The sequence below is a fragment of the Etheostoma spectabile genome, unplaced genomic scaffold (assembly GCF_008692095.1).
Source record: "Etheostoma spectabile isolate EspeVRDwgs_2016 unplaced genomic scaffold, UIUC_Espe_1.0 scaffold00018880, whole genome shotgun sequence".
Classification (NCBI taxonomy): domain Eukaryota; kingdom Metazoa; phylum Chordata; class Actinopteri; order Perciformes; family Percidae; genus Etheostoma; species Etheostoma spectabile.
Window position 1 is genome coordinate 24716 of NW_022604539.1, and position 19271 is coordinate 43986.

Here is a 19271-nt window from a genome sequence, read left to right on the forward strand (position 1 = left end):
ACTAGTCTAGTATGCGATATAAGATGCTGTAGCGGAACAAAATAGATATGTACCGTTTTAGAGAGGAACATGGCCCCACTGGTTTGAGATTTGGGATATATTTGGGCCTTATTTGAAGAATTGTAAATAGTATGTGCTTTATATGAGTTATATTGTTTATTATGTTTATTTTTGCATATAGAAGAACTGTTTTAGACACACAAATGTTTGTGTAGCATTGCTGTGTGTGTAATATCAATACATATGTCATTGTTATAAGTAAATGGCATGAGTAAATGTCATGAGGGCAAAAGCGTCTGGACTTTCTTTGAAAAAATGTATGTATTTTGTCAACTGTATAAGTTATAATGATTATTTCTTCATCGTGTGACTCCCAAGACATATGAGAAGTGTTTTAGAGAGGAAAATGGCTTAGGTTTTACTGTTCTGTCTGTGATATCAATACATGTCTGTGAGATTCATGTTCCGTTTTATTTATTTGTCTTTAAGGTCCTACAACCATTTTTAACATGCAAGTGACCTCACTGCAACCCAAATCTTCTAATAACCCAGTTTGTCCTAAAAAAAATGATGTTCATATCTTGACTGTAGACCACAGGGTTGATGTTTTACATGCTTTTTTATCAAATAAATCCAGACGGACAATGAACTGTAAAAATGGACAGAAGCTGCATTGTCCAGTGATGGTGGTATAGTGGTGAGCATAGCTGCCTTCCAAGCAGTTGACCTGGGTCCGATTCCCTGCCGTTGCAGTAGTTTTCATTGTCTGGTTACTTGCTTTATTTGTCAAGAAGTAACCAGAAAGGTTACTTGCCAAACCCGATTTGATAAAACATTAGATATCTGTTATGGTACAATTAAGGGAGCATGTCAATCAATCAAGCTGCCTCCATGAGGATCCACAGAAACAGGCAGTGCACTACGATTTGCACTTTGCCTTTGTTTGGTAACTACTAATAACCAATTGAAAAGTTTATGAACATTTGTGCAAAGAGGTAAAATGCTGCTTTTCAGGTTGTCGTGGCCGAGTGGTTAAGGCGATGGATGCAGGTTTGAGTCCTGCTGTCAACGAAAGGCATTGTTTAAGAGACAACCAACATTATTTCGGCATAACCGACATTTATTTTTCTTGCTTTACAACTTTTTAGGAATATTTCAACATACTTTTAAGGAAGTGACTATGACTTTTTATGTTTTTGTCGACATACTATACTATGACTTTCATGATTTTTTTGTCATACTATACTATGACGTTTTATAAATATTTCGACATACTATAGTATGACTTTTTATGAATTTTTGACATATTATACTATGACTTTCATGATTTTTTTTGTCATACTTAACTACGACATACTATACTATAATTTTTCTTTAAAAGGGGAATTAGCTCAAATGGTAGAGCGCTTGCTTAGCATGCGAGAGGTAGCGGGATCAATGCCCGCATTCTCCAGAGGACTTTAGATTCTTCTTGTTTTGCAACAAGAACCATAAATCTGGACTTGTTACGACATACTACACTACGACTTTTTAGGACTATTTCGACATATTATACTATGACTTTTTGTGACTTTTTATGAATTTTTTGACAACTATACTATGAATTTTTATAAATATTTGTACAACAACAGTATGACTTTTTATGTTTTTTTGACATACTTTAGCATACTTTACTTTACGACATACTACACTACGACTTTTTAGGAATATTTATACATACTATACTATGACTTTTTATGACATTTTATGAATATTTTGACATATTATACTATGACTTTCATGATTGTTTTGACATACTATAGTATGACTTTTTATAAATATTTTGACATACTATAGTATGACTTTTTATAAATATTTTGACATACTATAGTATGACTTTTTATGAATTTTTCGACATACTATACTATGACTTTTTATGACATTTAATGAATTTTTGTCATACTATACTATGACTTTTATGAATTTTTTGACATACTACACTATGACTTTTATGATTTTTTTCAACATACCATGACTAAGGGGGAATTAGCTCAAATGGTAGAGCGCTTGCTTAGCATGCGAGAGGTAGCAGGATCAATGCCCGCATTCTCCAGAGGACTTTAGATTCTTCTTGTTTTACAACAAGAACTATAAATCTGGACTTGTTACGACATACTACACTACGACTTTTTATGTTTTTGTCAACATACTATCCTATGACTTTTATGACTTTTTTGAGATACTAAACTATGACTTTCATGATTTTTCCGTCATACTATACTATGACTTTTTATGATTTTTTTGTTATACTAAACTATGACTTTTTATGACATTTTATGAATTTTTGACGTTATACTACAATTTTTTATGAATTCTTGACATACTATACTCTGACTTTTTTGAATATTTGTCATATTATACTATGACTTTTTTGAATATTTGTCATATTATACTATGACTTTTATGATTTTTTGACACGTTATAATATTACTTTTATGATTTTTTGTCATACTAAACTATGACTTTCATGATTTTTTTGTCATACTATACTATGACGTTTTATAAATATTTCGACATACTATAGTATGACTTTTTATGAATTTTTCGACATACTATACTATGACTTTTTAATGACATTTAATGAATTTTTGTCATACTATACTATGACTTTTATGAATTTTTTGACATACTACACTATGACTTTTATGATTTTTTTCAACATAATATGTCTCTTTTTGAAAAGGGGGAATTAGCTCAAATGGTAGAGCGCTTGCTTAGCATGCGAGAGGTAGCGGGATCAACGCCCGCATTCTCCAGAGGACTTTAGATTCTTCTTGGTTTACAACAAGAACTATAAATCTGGACTTGTTACGACATACTACACTACGACTTTTTATGTTTTTGTCGACATACTATCCTATGACTTTTATGACTTTTTTGAGATACTAAACTATGACTTTCATGATTTTTCCGTCATACTATACTATGACTTTTTATGATTTTTTTGTTATACTAAACTATGACTTTTTATGACATTTTATGAATTTTTGTCATACTAAACTATGACTTTTATGAATTTTTGACATGTTATACTACAACTTTTTATGAATTTTTGACATACTATACTCTGACTTTTTTTGAATATTTGTCATATTATACTATGACTTTTTTTGAATATTTGTCATATTATACTATGACTTTTATGATTTTTTGACACGTTATAATATGACTTTTATGATTTTTTGTCATACTAAACTATGACTTTCATGATTTTTTTGTCATACTATACTATGACTTTTTATGAATTTTTCGACATACTATACTATGACTTTTTAATGACATTTAATGAATTTTTGTCATACTATACTATGACTTTTATGAATTTTTTGACATACTACACTATGACTTTTATGATTTTTTTCAACATACTATGACTCTTTTTGAAAAGGGGGAATTAGCTCAATTGGTAGAGCGCTTGCTTAGCATGCGAGAGGTAGCGGGATCAATGCCCGCATTCTCCAGAATACTTCAGATTCTTCTTGCTTTACAACAAGAACTATAAATCTGGACTTGTTACTTATTAATATTGTTACTTGTTAATATTTCAACATATTATACTATGACTTTTTATGTTTTTGTTGACATACTATCCTATTACTTTTATGACTTTTTTGAGATACTATACTATGACTTTCATGATTTTTTGTCATACTAAACTACGACTTTTTACAAATATTTTGACATACTATACTATGCCTTTTTATGATTTTTTTGTTATACTAAACTCTGACTTTTAATGACATTTTATGAATTTTTGTCATACTAAATTATGGTGTTTATGAGTTTTCTACATGTTATACTACGACTTTTTATGAATTTTTACATACTATACTCTGACTTTTTATTACATTTTATGAATTTTTGTCATACTAAACTATGACGTTTATGAATTTTCGACATACTATACTATGACTTTTTATGAATATTTTGACGTACTATACTATGAGTTACTACGAGGCTTTGAATTTAATTAATTTGTGGATGAAAATATATTTCAAACTGAATCATTGTTTTTTTTGACACACACACACTCAAGCACACGCACACAAACAAGCACACTCACACGCACACACACTTTATGAATAAACCTCAGATAGTTCAACCTGTTTTATTAGGAAGTTGTTTTACACTCTTTCAAAGTAAAACATTCCTGCAACAAAACCTAAATAAGGTGCTCGGGTTTGAAAACTGATGCAAACAGAAAAATAAAAACAAAACTGAGTTCTTCTGTTCTCCAACAAGAAATAAGGAAGAATAAAAGGATCTGTCTCTGTCTTCACGATATCAGGTTGGCAATAATGAGCCAATCCCTTATTAAAATTTTTTATCAACACCCTTCACTCTTTGCAATTTTGCTCTGACATTGTTTATTTTAGAAAATTGTAACCAGCATTAAATGAGTAGTTTTAGGTCTGTGTGAATGTGGGCCGAGTATTTACCTCGGCTGAACTTGTGAACATCTCTTTGGCATATTCCCAGTCTGATCAAGTCCAGGTGCTGGAAAATCTGTGATTCACGTTTTGAGGGAATGGGATCTGCATGTGCTTTCTTACCAGAAAGTTTCTGGAGGTCCAAATGGCATCTTTGATGGCGGCCATGGTGAGCCACTGATTTGCAAAGTTACATGCTGGTATCTGTTTCTTTGGCCTGACGGATGGACAAACGACACAAAAGCATAATACTTCTTGCCAAGACATAACAAGAAACAAAAAAAGAGGCGGGGGAGACAGAGTTAAGCCCTGAAAGAATAGAGAACTACAGACAAAAGATGTGAAATAGTGCCAAGTGTTACCAGAAGAGTTGGAAAAAAACTAGAACTTTAAAGTACAAACCTTTCTTCAAGAACTCTTTATTGTGCTCACATTGGCCCTCATTTCTGAAACGTGCATACGACCTAAAACCGGCGTAGGACGGGCGTACGCCGATTCCTACGCAAAGTTTGGCAAAGTATGTGGAGTACATAAGTCTCCACATACATTGTTTTTATTAAGATTGAAGACCAAATTTTACGAAATTTTCCCAACCATCGTGAGTACTTTCGTAGCCTCGTTGGCGCAGTAGGCAGTGCGTCAGTCTCATAATCTGAAGGTCGTGAGTTCAACCCTCACACGAGGTGTTTCAAAACAAAAAAAACAACTGATACTGGAAATACAGTGACTTTCAGGTGGTTGAATACTGGCACAAGCACATGAATGGAAGTTGTGATTCTGTGGTTATTTCTGAGATTGAGACAAGGAGAGGCATTCTTGCATTCTTTAAGAGGGTGGGGAGAAGTCTACCTCAAACGGTTGGGGGTGAGAGAAAGAGACAGACAGAGAGAGAAGAGACATGGAAAATTGTAGCAGAGGGTGTCGAGCAGGGACATGGAGGCAGCAGGTGACTCTAACCACCGATCTAAACTCCTTAACAGTAGGAGTAGGGCAGGTCACAACTACATCGTAGTGATTTGTGATTATGCAACATGTTACCCAGAGGCTTTCTCCCTCAGAAACACCAAGGCTAGACAAGTGGCCAATAGTTTACTTCAACATTTTTCAGAGTCTTAACAGCAGCTAAATAATAGAAGCAAGATGATTTTCATGGGCCGTGGACAGCGACTGAGACGACAGGACTCCCCCGGACTGTGACCAGGACCGATCAAAAAATGTCATTGGGAAGGGTGTGGGAAACAAATTGGCCAGACACAGTAAGGAAAGTTAGTTAGAGAGTAGGATACTGGAGACTTAGAGGACTAACACTAGAAGCAATGGTTTTAATCATCAAGGCAGTGATTTTACCTTTGCTTTTACTCATCAGCTCTGTTTTTATCCCACCCAGAAAATGATTTTAGACCTGGAACAAGCCATCTTTTATTTCCTGTAAAGGTCTAAGTGGGAACGAGTACAAAGAAGAGTGATGAAGAAGCCAAAGGACAAAGGAGGAAAAGGAGTGCCGGACCTGTTATTGTTTTTAGGGAGCAGATTTACAGCTATACACATAACAGCAGCCACGGCCCCATCCAGAAATCCTAAGACTGCAGCTATGGCACAGTTCTGGATGGGATCATACCTCAGAAGATTAAAGACCTTACCCTCTGATGTTAAAGTAACTGTGTCTTTAATCCTTAACCTTGAGCAAGATGATGAATGAATTAATATCAGATTATGATATTGATTTGTTTTGTTTTACTGAAACCTGGCTGGGTGATGGAGAATATGTTAGTCTAAATTAATCCAACCCTCCTAGTCATACTAATACCCCCATTCCTCGAGGCACAGGCCCAACTGATGACTTCTTATGACCTTATTCCGCTCTCCGAGGGCGCTAATCAACAAGTTTCCCTCCATTAACTTGCATGCTCTCTAGCTTGACACATTCTCACAGTTGGAGCTCTTAGAAATACCATTGTTGTATTTATTGCTGATTAGAAAAGTATTTCCATGACAACACACTTTTTGTGTGTAGGGGAGGGGTACTGTGACTAGCCTATCACAGAATAGTATAGGGGAGGGGTGCTGTGACTAGCCTATCACAGAATAGTGTAGGGGAGGGGTGCTGTGACTAGCCTATCACAGAACGCAGACACAGTCAGCTACACGTCAGTCAGATTTTTTAACAATCCGAGCACAGATATGGACTCGTATTACTCGTATTATTCTTGTATTTGGCAAAAGTGCTTTATCCGTACCGGATACTCGTTTCTGCCGAGTATCCGGCTCATCTCTAGTGTCTAACAACTCTGTGCACTTTACCCATGTCCTGCTTTACTCAGCAGTTGAAAAGGATTTGTGCAAATTTGTATAGCACAGTGTTGTGGGATGTCGTGACCTCCTTGCATTTATGTTAATTAATGCAAAAATCAGTCTCAATTTCCAGATGGGTTGCAAGATTTGCAGTGAATATCACATTGTCTAGTGATGGTGGTGTAGTAGTGAGCATAGCTACCTTCCAAGCAGTTGGTTTATCACCACTTTTTGAGTCGTCGTGGTCGAGTGTTTAAGGCACTGGACTAGAAATCCATTGGGGTCTCCCCACGAAGGTCCAAATCCTGCCGACAATGAAAGGCAACCTTAGCGTTGGTAGCAAACCAATGACACATCACATGATAAAAAATCTCAGTTGTGCCTTCGTGAACAATATTGTATTATCCCATAGGTACTGAAAGCCTGATTTAGGGTCTTAGCCTTCCCATTTAGGGTCAGGTGTTCTCCTCCCATGCTGAACACAGCCTGAGTCAAGGCCCGCTTTCCCCTCATGAGTCACCCCAGTGGGCGCTGTAGATCACTGCCTGATAAGGCCAACAGAACCACATTATCTGCGAAGACCATAAAAGGAATTCTAAGGTGCCCAGACTTGACACACTGCTGCGCCTTGAGACGTGTTGGTCATGTCCAGGAGTTGTACTCTTTCCATCGCTTGACAATATTCCCTTTTAGGATCAAGAGTTCTTCTCCCACGCTGAACACAGGCTGAGCCAAGGGCCACTTTCCCTCAAGAGTAGTCTGTGTGTAGTATTGTGACAGGCGGAGATACTGTCCATTATACTAACGAGGAATGGCCAAGTTTAAAATTTGGCACATCATTCGATAGGTGGCGCTATTCCAGCATTTAGGCCACATCCACTTTTGTACTTTATAGTACAAACCTTAAAGTAAACACTTGGCACTATTCCACAACTTTTGTCTGTAGTTCTCTATTTTGTCAGGGCTTAACTCTGTCTAACGCAACTCTTTTTTTTGTTTCTTGTTATGTCCCGGCAAGAAATATTATTCTTTTGGGTTGTCTGTCCATCTCTACATCAGAATCAGAAATACTTTATTGATCCTCGAAAGGAAACTTTGGAAAAACAAGATCCTTCGAGCCGGACTTGAACCAACGACCTAAGGATTTCAGCTTTATGCGTCTACAGTCCTCCGCTCTACCAACTGAGCTATCGAAGGGAGTTAGCACATGCTTATGCACTTCCCATTCTTGTGAATGTGAAAACACAGGACCCCCTGGAGGGAATTTCTGACTCATCAGGGGCTGTAGCTCAGTGATAGAGCACACTTTGAGTCTCAATGCCCAGATGTATTACAAGATTTGAAGTGAACAATGCATTGCCCAGCGATGGTGGTATAGTGGTGAGCATAGCTGCCTTCCAAGCAGTTGACCTGGGTTCGATTCCCAGTCATCGCAGTAGCTTTCTTTGAGTTGTGTTAATTGCTTTTTTTTCCAAGAAGTCAGCAGAAGGTTACTTGCCCAACCTGGTTTGATAAAATCTCTTTGAGCTGCATGATTATGGCCGAAATGATAACGACAATTAGTTTGATCAATATGGACATCACGATTAATTATCACAATTATTTGATGATTTTCTACTCCAAAGTGCTGGAAAGGAAGGTTTCACCAATCGTTGAACCTCAGGTTAACAAGGAACAATCCCAGCAAGGTGATTGACGGATGATTCCAGTTACTTCACCCAGTTCAGGCCAAATGACACAGCTGTAAGAGACCACATTGGTTGGCTTCCAGCTATGTAATATATGCACAACATAGTAGTGGGATTTGAACCCACGCCTCCAGAGAGCGGAGAGTGGAGCCTTAATCCAGCGCCTTAGACCACTCGGCCACACTACCTGCACTTCGTGTTAGACACAGGGACCGTAACCAACGGTATGCTTGTTAATGTTATGGAAAAAAAACCTTTGCAAGTAAAAAGCCAATACTTTATTAAAAACTGCTAATATATTATTTAAAAAAATTATCACACTTTTTCATTTTTCGCTGGCATTGTTGATTATTAGAATATTGTAACCAGCATTAAGTGAGTACGTTTAGGTCTGTGTGAATATGGGCTGAGCATTTACCTGGGCTGAATTTGTGAACATCTTCTTTTGCATATTTACTGTAAAGAGCCATTACTCCTCCAACTGCCAACTATTGTTCTAGAGACAATAGGATATACAGTTTTAGATTGCAAGGTAACTGTCCAAGACCAAAGACTACACGGAAATACCTCAAGTGAACAAAACAGCCAAAATTCGCAGCATATAAAACCACTCTTTAAAATATGTTCATGTACCATTCAAAAACAAAAGTACAATCATAAAACACATACTACTTAGATACTGCAGCCATCCTGATCACAGGCACGGGGGGGGGGGGTCTGCATGGGCTTTCTTACCAGCAAGTTTCTGGAGGTTCAAATGGCATCTTTGTTGTTAACAAAGCTTAGCCACTGTGTGAGCCACAAAGTGTATAGCTGTAAATCTGCTCCCTAAAAACAATAACAGGTCTGGCACTCCTTACTCCTTTGGCTTCTTTGTTAGCTACAAACGTCCCTGGGTGGACTTGAACCACCATCCTTTCGGTTAACAGCCGACTGCGCTGACCTATTGCGCCACAGAGACTGCGCCTGTCTGATGTTTTCTGAGCAGGAGCTCGATCTTTAAGCCACAAGCATTTGCTTTATGGCTTTTTGAGGTTGCGCTGCACATTTATGCTTATCAGGCTATTTCCCTGTTCCCCAGAAATTGGGGAAGCTGACTCATGCGGAAATGTAGAAGCTGGACGTGCATTGTACTGTTCTTACATGTCAATTGGATTCTGACTTTAAATTCAAACATTTGGCATCCAAGAAAATTCTGGAACTGATGATGTATCAGTCATTTTGCTGGTGGTTTCTTGGTCACAGCAACAAGCTTGATCATTGACATACAGTTGCACGCCCCGTATCACAAAACTGTTGGGTGGGGCCTTGTGTATTTGCTTGTATTACATCAAGTGACCTGCATACCAACCACCATCAGAGATGGCAAAAGTACTCACTGCCCATACTCAAGTAGAAGTACAGATAATTGTGTTAACAAATACTCTGGTAAAAGTAGAAGTACTGATTTAACTTCTTTACTCAAGTAAAAGTAACAAAGTACAGGCTTAGCAATTTACTTAAAAAGAGTGAGAAGACTCGCCCCAATGGTGCTATTAAAAACCTCCTTCACGATTCTGGCGGGGACAACGTCTAAGGGACAGTTGGCAGGTTTCATGTGTTGTACAACCTCAACACAGGCTTAAATTCCTCAAACACAGCTGAGTGTGCAGAGATGGGAAGTAACGAAGAACAAGTACTTCGTTACTGTACTCAAGTAGATTTTTCTGATATTTTTACTTTACTTTACTATTTATTTTTGTGGCGACTTTTTACTTCTACTCCTTACATTTTAACACAAATATCGGTACTTTCTACTCCTTACATTTTAAAAATTGGCTCGTTACTTTCGTTTTGTACAAGAGGTTATGTCGGACAATAGCGCGGACACGCGGCACACACCGCGAGCGGGTGCGCGCGCTACACGGAGAGAAAAGTGAGAGAAATTAAAAGTAGACAAGCTGTCCCGAGGATAACCAGCTGAGATTGTGTGTGTGCGTCTTTGAGAACTGTAAGTCGTATAACTCATGTTGTCAGTTCACTTAAGCCTGTTATTAGTCTATAGTTCTTCACATTTAAAGTAAGTTAGCTAGTGGTTTTGGTGTGTTCTTCACCTGTTAGCTAGGTTGCACGTTGATATTAATCAACACTTTCACAGCTTTATTCGCATGAGTTTTTTTTTTTTTTTTACCGAACTCCAGATACTGTAATTCAGTTGACAAGTGGATGGAAACTTAGCTAGAGAGAAGTTGTCTCCGTCTGTTTTAACAGACACACCTGGGGTGAAGTTGGAAACCAGAATCAGCTTTAATCCAGTCCTAATCTAGTCCTCAACTTTCACATAATTTCACTGGAGTTATCCTTATTATTGTTTACGTCATCAATACCAAATTCAATCTAAATGGATGGGATTATATCAACTGTACGTTGCATTTGACGCACCACCAAGACAACTCAACAGATTCAGCATTCTGCATTAATTCACAGCAAATCATTGAGGCTTGATGGCGCTAACGTTAGCACATAGTAGTATGGATGGTGCTAACGTTAGCACATAGTAGTATGGATGGTGCTAACGTTAGCACATGGTAGTATGGATGGCGCTAACGTTAGCACATGGTAGTATGAGGGCGACATGATTGAAAATGAAGAAAACACCAAGACATTCCCATCATCCTCCGCCTTATCTGAGAGAGATGTTCGAGACAGTAGGCATCAAGAAGGACTCCTGGCCAGTGTGCTGGGGAACTTCTTCATTAATGTCTGTTTAGACATTCATATTTTAATCCTTTATTTTATTTCCAGAAGCAATATTTGAGCACACACCTACATGTAGATTAATTTACATGTTTACAGGGGGAAAGATTAAAAATAGAAACTGGATCTGTGAATTCTCACAGAATCACAACTGAATTCATATCTTGCTAATAAGTCAGAATCTTATTAACCTGGAGCCCCAGTTTCTGTCATTATAATCATATATGTTATGTTTTAGACCTATTGGCAGACATCCATTTAAAATGTAGCCTTTGCCATATAAAGACATGTCCTCCATGTCCACTGAAGTTCCTCAGCGTTTCTCTAGTAACATTTGTGTGCTCCAGGTAGCTTTCGCAAGGCTACTTTTACTTTTATACTTTAAGTAAATTTCCAAGCCTGTACTTTGTTACTTTTACTTGAGTAAAGAAGTTTAATCAGCACTTCCACTTTTACCGGAGTATTTTTTAACACAAGTATCTGTACTTCTACTTAAGTACGGAAAGTAAGTACTTTTGCCATCTCTGTGAGTGTGTAGGAGAAGCAGATAAAAAGACCTTAAAATTAGCACTGGTAATTTCCCAGATAGATGCTACTTTGTCAATAAAATAACCAAGACATTTCTCACATGTACTAATTGACACATCTGTTGGAGCAGAGGTGCATGGATTTATGACGGAGTTAATAGTATTAAATAACAATCTAGGTTCGTGGCAATTGCTAGCTATGACAGAAGAGAGATGCTGCATCTTCACCACCTTCACAGCATTCTGGTATGTGATAGACTGTCCCTTAATACACCCAGTGTCACATGTAGATTGTCTTTCCATCTTTGTTCAGCTTGTCTGCAGTGTTGCCTAAGGGCCCTTGTGGTGTCATTTAGCCAGGGGTCTGCCTTAGGTTTAACAGCTTTAATCTGATAAGGGGCAATAGAGTCAGAGTATACAGTGCTCATCCTGAATGGGCCAGTATAGTGCATCAGAACTGCTTGTTGATGGTCTATTAGCTTTGGAACCCCCCTTTCCCCACAGCTTTCAATTGTCAGATATGGGTGGGGGAGTGGGCACTGTGTCCAACCCTTTCTTTGTAAAAAAAACAACTAAAGAAGTCTCTTGGATGAGAGACAAAACTTCTGCGGAGAACCTTTTACCAAGTCCAGTTGCCCTTGGCCTAGTTGTGAACTTTTGGGGTAATAGCATGGATCAGGAACCAAAACGGACACATCTAGACTCAATGTGGACATTGTACGGCAATATTTGACACATTTAGACCACAAAGACAGTTATCAGTTTTTTTCCCATCTGGCAGGTATATCTGTGGACTCAGTTGGACATTTTGAAGATAATTGCACAATGTTGATCCAATTGTCAGGTCTATTTCCCATCTGGCAGGGACATTTCTGGATTCAGGTGGACATTGTGGACAGAAACATTAGTGGATATTGATTTCCACCATAGGATTTAGCCTGTATTGCACATTGCCTTCACATCCCGCGCAATGTATTGCCTTTGTCAAGCACATTGCCACCCTGGTGACTTTCTTCCATGTCTCCATGAACGCCCATATATTTGGACTGACAGTTGAGAAACCTTCCCTTGTTAACTATGACATGGATGACTGAGAACCTACTATATCATGACATCTTTAATTTACTATATTAAATTATAATTTTTGAGAAAGGTCCTACTGCATTTGTTGGATCAGTCGGGATGGCCGAGCGGTCCAAGGCGCTGCGTTCAGGTCGCTGTCTCCACTGGAGGCGTGGATTCAAATCCCACGTCTGACAGCTACTGTTTTTCTGAGACATGATATTTCCAATGATATTGGGAATAAAGAACTTAGCAGTTCTTTGTAATTAAGAGGACATGAATGTGCACAAGAAACGCAATTGTAAGTGCAGCATTTTGTGAGCATCTTTATTGTCAACAGATGTAAAGTTACCATGTGTTTGTACATAGCAGACATATCTACTGCTGTATTCACTGTCTGTGGCAAGTCCTTCAAAACCTGTTCTTGACTTGCTTTTTTTCCACATCCTCTGGATGCTTAGCTAACTAAATGACTTAAGTTGGCCAATAATTGTTGCTTTTTAATCCTTGTTGTGATTGTTGTGTGCCTTCAATAGCACACATGTGGATATCATGAAAGAAACTGCCTAGCATACCCCTGCAACACTTCTAAAGGTTCCATGGTGTAATGGACCTTGGAGTAGAGTTTACCAAGGAGCCTGCGCATAGTGATACTCCTGTAATGGGCAGATGCCATTCTTCTTGAAGAGGGGAGCAACCACCCTGGTCTGCCACTCCTTAGGCACTGCCACAGACCTCCACGCAATGTTAAAGAGGTATGTCAACCAAGACAGCCTCTCCTTACAATATTTCTTAACGAATTTAATCAATCCCTGGGGCTTTCCCACTGTGGAGTTCTTTAAACAGTAAAACTAAGGGTATTTTTACTACTGTAAAACTAAGTTACAGTAAGGGTATTATACTGTAAAAAAACATGTACAGTTATGATACTGTAATCAGGAAGTTACAGCACGTTGCCAGTAAGTTAACGCAAATTTACAAAAAAAAGTCTAACAGTGTTCAGACAAACATCATTGACTTTCTTTCTTGTAAAAAACACAACTTCCTGGACTTTCTTTACAATATAGTCTGTACATGTCCCTTGCTTCCAAATTCCCATTTTTCATGGGCTGAATCTCAACTAGCACTGACTCTGCAGAGAGAGCCAATCAGAGCTGATCAGCAACAGCTGTGCTACCTGCATGATGGTTTTTACCTGGCATGTAGCACAGGAACCAGTTTCTCTTGGTGACTGGAGTGATGGCAGCTGTTTGGGTCTTTGTTGTTTGTGTGCTGACTGTTTGGATTAACAAAGGTTGTTACATTTCTTCTGTTTGAAGCTTGTATTCAAATATGTAGTGGAGTATAGCGAATGTAAAGAGTAGGGTAAATTACTCAATTACTGAAATGAAATTTAGCGAGTTCATGATATGTGGTGTCAAACAGCAGAAACATTTGATTAACCGCAGTTGCATTGTCCTCAGGCTTGAGTTTGCCAGTTGGCGGCACAAATGAAAGACATGATGATGCGCTGCAGAGGAGAATGATTAGAGGTAAGAACATTAGTGACAGAATCTTTATAGAGCTACTTACGGATACTAACTGAATTTATTTTGAACTGCAGATGTGTCTCCCAATGATATCTCCATGAAGAGGGCCTTTGCACTTCTCCAGTCAATGGAGTCCATGTTGATCCAAGCTGCTAAAAAAGGTGAGCGGGTTCTATGAAACCATATTGGGAAAATGCTGCAATTTTGTTTACAGCTGAGGTTCTTTGTGGCACAATGTAGTAAATTAAGGTAAAGTTGTCTGGCTTTTGGAACGGGGATTCCAACCCATGTTTAATTTAAGCTATTTGACCATACAATGTAGGTATAAAGCTGGCTTCTCAAATTATTCAGACATTTATATAGTCAGTCAGCCAACTTAAGCTAAGGTAGCTCTGTAGAGATTGTGTAATTTCCCAAACCAAGTAAATGCAGCACATGAACACAACTGCTGTGCTAACTTAATCTCAATACAGATTCTGTAATGATGTAAACAAACGCCACTGGCCTAATTACCAATTAAATGTTTTGGAGGTATCAAGTCTTAAAAGGAAGTCTTAATACTTTACTTTTTAATCAAAAACAAAGAAGCCTTAATGGTAAATTATTTACAGTATTAATGTCAAGGGTAGTTGGGAATTAACGATTTCTACGTATTTTTCAGCACAACTGGAAACCAATGAAGTAGAAGCTGAGGCAGCTATTCAAAAACTTGCAGATGTTCAATTGCCCCTGAACGGACCCAAACCGCTGGCTGCCAACCAGACGCTGGGCGACCAGGCTGCCAACCAGACGCTGGGCGACCAGGCTGCCAACCAGACGCTGGGCGACCAGGCTGCCAACCAGACGCTGGGCGACCAGGCTGCCAACCAGACGCTGGGCGACCAGGCTGCCAACCAGACGCTGGGCGACCAGGCTGCCAACCAGACGCTGGGCGACCAGGCTGCCAACCAGACGCTGGGCGACCAGGCTGCCAACCAGACGCTGGGCGACCAGGCTGCCAACCAGACGCTGGGCGACCAGGCTGCCAACCAGACGCTGGGCGACCAGGCTGCCAACCAGACGCTGGGCGACCAGGCTGCCAACCAGACGCTGGGCGACCAGGCTGCCAACCAGACGCTGGGCGACCAGGCTGCCAACCAGACGCTGGGCGACCAGGCTGCCAACCAGACGCTGGGCGACCAGCTGCCAACCAGACGCTGGGCGACCAGGCTGCCAACCAGACGCTGGGCGACCAGGCTGCCAACCAGACGCTGGGCGACCAGGCTGCCAACCAGACGCTGGGCGACCAGCTGCCAACCAGACGCTGGGCGACCAGGCTGCCAACCAGACGCTGGGCGACCAGGCTGCCAACCAGACGCTGGGCGACCAGGCTGCCAACCAGACGCTGGGCGACCAGGCTGCCAACCAGACGCTGGGCGACCAGGCTGCCAACCAGACGCTGGGCGACCAGGCTGCCAACCAGACGCTGGGCGACCAGGCTGCCAACCAGACGCTGGGCGACCAGGCTGCCAACCAGACGCTGGGCGACCAGGCTGCCAACCAGACGCTGGGCGACCAGGCTGCCAACCAGACGCTGGGCGACCAGGCTGCCAACCAGACGCTGGGCGACCAGGCTGCCAACCAGACGCTGGGCGACCAGGCTGCCAACCAGACGCTGGGCGACCAGGCTGCCAACCAGACGCTGGGCGACCAGGCTGCCAACCAGACGCTGGGCGACCAGGCTGCCAACCAGACGCTGGGCGACCAGGCTGCCAACCAGACGCTGGGCGACCAGGCTGCCAACCAGACGCTGGGCGACCAGGCTGCCAACCAGACGCTGGGCGACCAGGCTGCCAACCAGACGCTGGGCGACCAGGCTGCCAACCAGACGCTGGGCGACCAGGCTGCCAACCAGACGCTGGGCGACCAGGCTGCCAACCAGACGCTGGGCGACCAGGCTGCCAACCAGACGCTGGGCGACCAGGCTGCCAACCAGACGCTGGGCGACCAGGCTGCCAACCAGACGCTGGGCGACCAGGCTGCCAACCAGACGCTGGGCGACCAGGCTGCCAACCAGACGCTGGGCGACCAGGCTGCCAACCAGACGCTGGGCGACCAGGCTGCCAACCAGACGCTGGGCGACCAGGCTGCCAACCAGACGCTGGGCGACCAGGCTGCCAACCAGACGCTGGGCGACCAGGCTGCCAACCAGACGCTGGGCGACCAGGCTGCCAACCAGACGCTGGGCGACCAGGCTGCCAACCAGACGCTGGGCGACCAGGCTGCCAACCAGACGCTGGGCGACCAGGCTGCCAACCAGACGCTGGGCGACCAGGCTGCCAACCAGACTGGGCGACCAGGCTGCCAACCAGACGCTGGGCGACCAGGCTGCCAACCAGACGCTGGGCGACCAGGCTGCCAACCAGACGCTGGGCGACCAGGCTGCCAACCAGACGCTGGGCGACCAGGCTGCCAACCAGACGCTGGGCGACCAGGCTGCCAACCAGACGCTGGGCGACCAGGCTGCCAACCAGACGCTGGGCGACCAGGCTGCCAACCAGACGCTGGGCGACCAGGCTGCCAACCAGACGCTGGGCGACCAGGCTGCCAACCAGACGCTGGGCGACCAGGCTGCCAACCAGACGCTGGGCGACCAGGCTGCCAACCAGACGCTGGGCGACCAGGCTGCCAACCAGACGCTGGGCGACCAGGCTGCCAACCAGACGCTGGGCGACCAGGCTGCCAACCAGACGCTGGGCGACCAGGCTGCCAACCAGACGCTGGGCGACCAGGCTGCCAACCAGACGCTGGGCGACCAGGCTGCCAACCAGACGCTGGGCGACCAGGCTGCCAACCAGACGCTGGGCGACCAGGCTGCCAACCAGACGCTGGGCGACCAGGCTGCCAACCAGACGCTGGGCGACCAGGCTGCCAACCAGACGCTGGGCGACCAGGCTGCCAACCAGACGCTGGGCGACCAGGCTGCCAACCAGACGCTGGGCGACCAGGCTGCCAACCAGACGCTGGGCGACCAGGCTGCCAACCAGACGCTGGGCGACCAGGCTGCCAACCAGACGCTGGGCGACCAGGCTGCCAACCAGACGCTGGGCGACCAGGCTGCCAACCAGACGCTGGGCGACCAGGCTGCCAACCAGACGCTGGGCGACCAGGCTGCCAACCAGACGCTGGGCGACCAGGCTGCCAACCAGACGCTGGGCGACCAGGCTGCCAACCAGACGCTGGGCGACCAGGCTGCCAACCAGACGCTGGGCGACCAGGCTGCCAACCAGACGCTGGGCGACCAGGCTGCCAACCAGACGCTGGGCGACCAGGCTGCCAACCAGACGCTGGGCGACCAGGCTGCCAACCAGACGCTGGGCGACCAGGCTGCCAACCAGACGCTGGGCGACCAGGCTGCCAACCAGACGCTGGGCGACCAGGCTGCCAACCAGACGCTGGGCGACCAGGCTGCCAACCAGACGCTGGGCGACCAGGCTGCCAACCAGACGCTGGGCGACCAGGCTGCCAACCAGACGCTGGGCGACCAGGCTGCCAACCAGACGCTGGGCGACCAGGCTGCCAACCAGACGCTGGGCGACCAGGCTGCCAACCAGACGCTGGGCGACCAGGCTGCCAACCAGACGCTGGGCGACCAGGCTGCCAACCAGACGCTGGGCGACCAGGCTGCCAACCAGACGCTGGGCGACCAGGCTGCCAACCAGACGCTGGGCGACCAGGCTGCCAACCAGACGCTGGGCGACCAGGCTGCCAACCAGACGCTGGGCGACCAGGCTGCCAACCAGACGCTGGGCGACCAGGCTGCCAACCAGACGCTGGGCGACCAGGCTGCCAACCAGACGCTGGGCGACCAGGCTGCCAACCAGACGCTGGGCGACCAGGCTGCCAACCAGACGCTGGGCGACCAGGCTGCCAACCAGACGCTGGGCGACCAGGCTGCCAACCAGACGCTGGGCGACCAGGCTGCCAACCAGACGCTGGGCGACCAGGCTGCCAACCAGACGCTGGGCGACCAGGCTGCCAACCAGACGCTGGGCGACCAGGCTGCCAACCAGACGCTGGGCGACCAGGCTGCCAACCAGACGCTGGGCGACCAGGCTGCCAACCAGACGCTGGGCGACCAGGCTGCCAACCAGACGCTGGGCGACCAGGCTGCCAACCAGACGCTGGGCGACCAGGCTGCCAACCAGACGCTGGGCGACCAGGCTGCCAACCAGACGCTGGGCGACCAGGCTGCCAACCAGACGCTGGGCGACCAGGCTGCCAACCAGACGCTGGGCGACCAGGCTGCCAACCAGACGCTGGGCGACCAGGCTGCCAACCAGACGCTGGGCGACCAGGCTGCCAACCAGACGCTGGGCGACCAGGCTGCCAACCAGACGCTGGGCGACCAGGCTGCCAACCAGACGCTGGGCGACCAGGCTGCCAACCAGACGCTGGGCGACCAGGCTGCCAACCAGACGCTGGGCGACCAGGCTGCCAACCAGACGCTGGGCGACCAGGCTGCCAACCAGACGCTGGGCGACCAGGCTGCCAACCAGACGCTGGGCGACCAGGCTGCCAACCAGACGCTGGGCGACCAGGCTGCCAACCAGACGCTGGGCGACCAGGCTGCCAACCAGACGCTGGGCGACCAGGCTGCCAACCAGACGCTGGGCGACCAGGCTGCCAACCAGACGCTGGGCGACCAGGCTGCCAACCAGACGCTGGGCGACCAGGCTGCCAACCAGACGCTGGGCGACCAGGCTGCCAACCAGACGCTGGGCGACCAGGCTGCCAACCAGACGCTGGGCGACCAGGCTGCCAACCAGACGCTGGGCGACCAGGCTGCCAACCAGACGCTGGGCGACCAGGCTGCCAACCAGACGCTGGGCGACCAGGCTGCCAACCAGACGCTGGGCGACCAGGCTGCCAACCAGACGCTGGGCGACCAGGCTGCCAACCAGACGCTGGGCGACCAGGCTGCCAACC

The 19271-nt window shown here is 45.1% G+C and overlaps 5 non-coding genes across 5 annotated transcripts; 3 read left to right on the forward strand and 2 right to left on the reverse strand.

Annotated features, from left to right (window-relative positions):
• Positions 1-1380: 1380 nt before the first annotated feature.
• On the forward strand, positions 1381-1453 carry trnaa-agc (transfer RNA alanine (anticodon AGC)). The gene has a single exon. It is a non-coding gene; the product is annotated as a tRNA-Ala (tRNA).
• A 1974-nt stretch (positions 1454-3427) lies between these two features.
• Positions 3428-3500, forward strand: trnaa-agc (transfer RNA alanine (anticodon AGC)). The gene has a single exon. It is a non-coding gene; the product is annotated as a tRNA-Ala (tRNA).
• A 4370-nt stretch (positions 3501-7870) lies between these two features.
• Positions 7871-7958, reverse strand: trnay-gua (transfer RNA tyrosine (anticodon GUA)). The gene is given in 2 exon segments: positions 7871-7906; positions 7922-7958. It is a non-coding gene; the product is annotated as a tRNA-Tyr (tRNA).
• A 166-nt stretch (positions 7959-8124) lies between these two features.
• On the forward strand, positions 8125-8196 carry trnag-ucc (transfer RNA glycine (anticodon UCC)). Its single transcript has one exon. It is a non-coding gene; the product is annotated as a tRNA-Gly (tRNA).
• Positions 8197-9336: 1140 nt separating this feature from the next.
• trnan-guu (transfer RNA asparagine (anticodon GUU)) lies at positions 9337-9410 on the reverse strand. The gene has a single exon. It is a non-coding gene; the product is annotated as a tRNA-Asn (tRNA).
• Between the last annotated feature and the right edge of the window lie 9861 nt (positions 9411-19271).